Source organism: Chrysochloris asiatica, unplaced genomic scaffold, assembly GCF_000296735.1.
Source record: "Chrysochloris asiatica unplaced genomic scaffold, ChrAsi1.0 scaffold00124, whole genome shotgun sequence".
In the NCBI taxonomy this organism is placed as follows: Eukaryota; Metazoa; Chordata; class Mammalia; order Afrosoricida; family Chrysochloridae; genus Chrysochloris; species Chrysochloris asiatica.
Window position 1 is genome coordinate 5,134,410 of NW_006408642.1, and position 2,919 is coordinate 5,137,328.

Consider the following 2,919-nt stretch of genomic DNA (forward strand, 5'->3'; position numbering starts at 1 on the left):
CAGTTTGAGGCTATCACAAATCAAGTTATTAAGTACATTGCATGCAGGTTTTTATGTGGATATAAATTTTCATTTTTTTCTGGGACAAATGCCTAAGACTATAATTGCTAGGACATATTGTAAGTGTATATTAATTTTATGCCAGACTATTTTCTAGAGTGCACCATTTTATGTTCCTACCAAACATGTATGAGAGATATAATTTCTCCACATCCTTGCTAGAATTTGCTTTCATCACTATTTGTTAGTTGTAGCTGTACCAACAGACGTGTGTTGACTTCTTGCTGTGGTCTGAATGTACATTTCCCTAGTGGATAGTGATAATAACATTTCCATGTGCTTATTTGCCATTTATTGATTCTCTTCAAGGAAAGGTCTATTTAACTCTATTGCCCACCTTTCTATTGGGTTGTTTCTTATTTTTGGTCGACTTGGGGGCCTTAAGACACTAGCCCTTTGCCACATATCTTGTTTGTAAATATGTTCTATTCTGTGACTTACCTCTTCATCCTTTTAGCAGGATCTTCCAGAATAATAAGCTTTCTTTTTTTGAAGTCTAATTTTTCAGATTTTTCTTATGTCTTCTCTAAGAACTCTTTGAATACCACCAGATCCCAAAGATTTCTTCCTGTGTTTTTTTTCTAAAAGTTTTATAGTTACTTTTGCATCAATTTTGAGTTAGGTTTTTTTATAAATTGTAAAGTTTAAGTTGAAGTTCTGGTTTTGTGGTTTTTATTCTGCAGGTGTTTAACTGTACCCATATCATTTGTTATTGGACAATTTTTTTCTTCCTTTGTTGAAATGCTTGTGAATTTTTATCAAAAATGAGTAGTATGGGGGAAAAAATGGAATAGAGGTAAATGCTGTTAACTGATGGTACATGAGGGGATTGTGATCATTGAAATGAAACAAAAAATGATTTATTGAATGTAAAACTGATAATCTGTCCTGTAAACTTTCACTCAGTTCACAATAAAAACTTTTTAAAAATCAGTAGGATATATTTTTAAGCAAAAAAAATTTTTATTAGATTGTTTTTAGAGAAATTTTAGTTTTCTAAAAATTTATGCAGAAATACAAATATTTCCCATATTTCTCCTCCCTCTACATACTACTGGGCATATTTGTATGACTATTTCTGACTCTCTATTCTGTTCCATTGATCTATATGTGTATAACATAGATCACCAATACCACACTGTCTTGATTACTGTAACTATGTGTTGTTGTTGTTGTTAAGTGCCGTCAAGTTATTCCTAACTTGTAGCAGGCCTGCATAGGGTTTCCGAGGAGCAGCTGGTAAGTTTGAACCACCGAACTAGTGGTACAGTACATTATCCTGCAGCACTATGTCATAAACCTTAATATCTAGTAAGTGATTCCTCCCACTTTATTCTTATTTTTCAAAATTGTACTAGCTCTTAAAGTTCCTTTGCATATAAATTTTAAAAGAGTCTGTCTGTATAAAACATCTTGTTGGGATTTTGATAAAAATTTGTTAAAGCCTATATCTCAATTTGAGGAACACTGATAACTCTATTATGTTGAGCTTTCCAATCCATGAACATAGTATGTCTGTATTTATTTAGCTCTTTGACTTGTTTCCTCGGCTGTTTATACTTTTAAACATATAAGTTCTGGGCAATTTTTGTTAGATTTACAGCTAAATATTTTAAGCAATTGTAAACTGTTTTATATTTTTAAATGTTTTATGACCGCCTGTTCATTAATAACATATAGAAAAATACAATGGTTATCTTGTATCCTGCAATCTTGATGAACTCACCAGTTTTGGTTTTGGTTTCTGTGTTAGGTTGATTTGGAGTTTTTGTTTTGTTTGTTTTGTAGATTCCTTGAGATTTTCTGCATACAAAATTATGTCATTTGGATACATAATCCATTGCCATTAAATCTGTCCTGACTCCATGGCAACAGGGAAGTGCAGTTCATTCTTTCTGATCTGTATGCCTTTTCTTTTATTGTCTTATTACACTGGCTAGAACTTCTAGTACTTTATTAAATAAGAGTACTGAAAGCAGACATCCTTATCTTATCCCAGTTTCATAGGGAAAGCATTCTGCTTTTGACCATAAAGCATAATGTTAACTACAGAACATTTTTAGATGCTTTTTTGAAAAATCAAATTGAGGAAGTTCTCCTGAATTTTTCTGAGTTTCTATCATAAATAAGTATTGAATTTTGTCAGACAACATCTCTGCATGAATTGATTGTGTAATTGTTTTTGTTTTTGTTTTGTTTTTGCCTGTTAAGATGGTAGGTTATAGTGAATGATTTTTAAATACTGAATCAGCCTTGAACCACTGGAATATATCACACTTGGTTATGGTGTATCATTCTTTCTATATATTACAGAATTTTCTTTGTTATTATTTTGGTATGAATTTTTATGTTTATTTTCATGAGAGAGAGTGATGTGTAGTTTTTTGGGAGTGGGGCACAGGAGATTGTTTTTGGTATTCTGTTAATCTTGACATCATTAAATAAATTAAAGTGTTCTATCCTCTTCTAATTACTGAAAGACGATGTGTAGAATTGGTGTTAATTCTTTGGTAGAATTTTCTTAGAAAACTATTTGGGCTGGGAGATTTCTTTCTTGGGAAATTTAAAATTAAAATTCTATTTTATTAATAGTTATTTTTGTTGTTAGGTGCCATCAAGTCAGTTCCAACTCCTAGCAACTTTATGCACAACAAAACAAAACACTTCAGAGTTCTACATAATCCTCACAATCATTAAGGTTGAACCCATAGCTCTTGTTCCTATGCTAATCCATCTCATTGGGGAGTCTTCCTCTTTTTCCATTGACTCTACAATTTACCAGTCATGATGTTCTTCTCCAGGGATAATATGTCTGAAGTATGAGAAATGAAGTCTGGCCATCTTGGCTTCTAAGGAGCA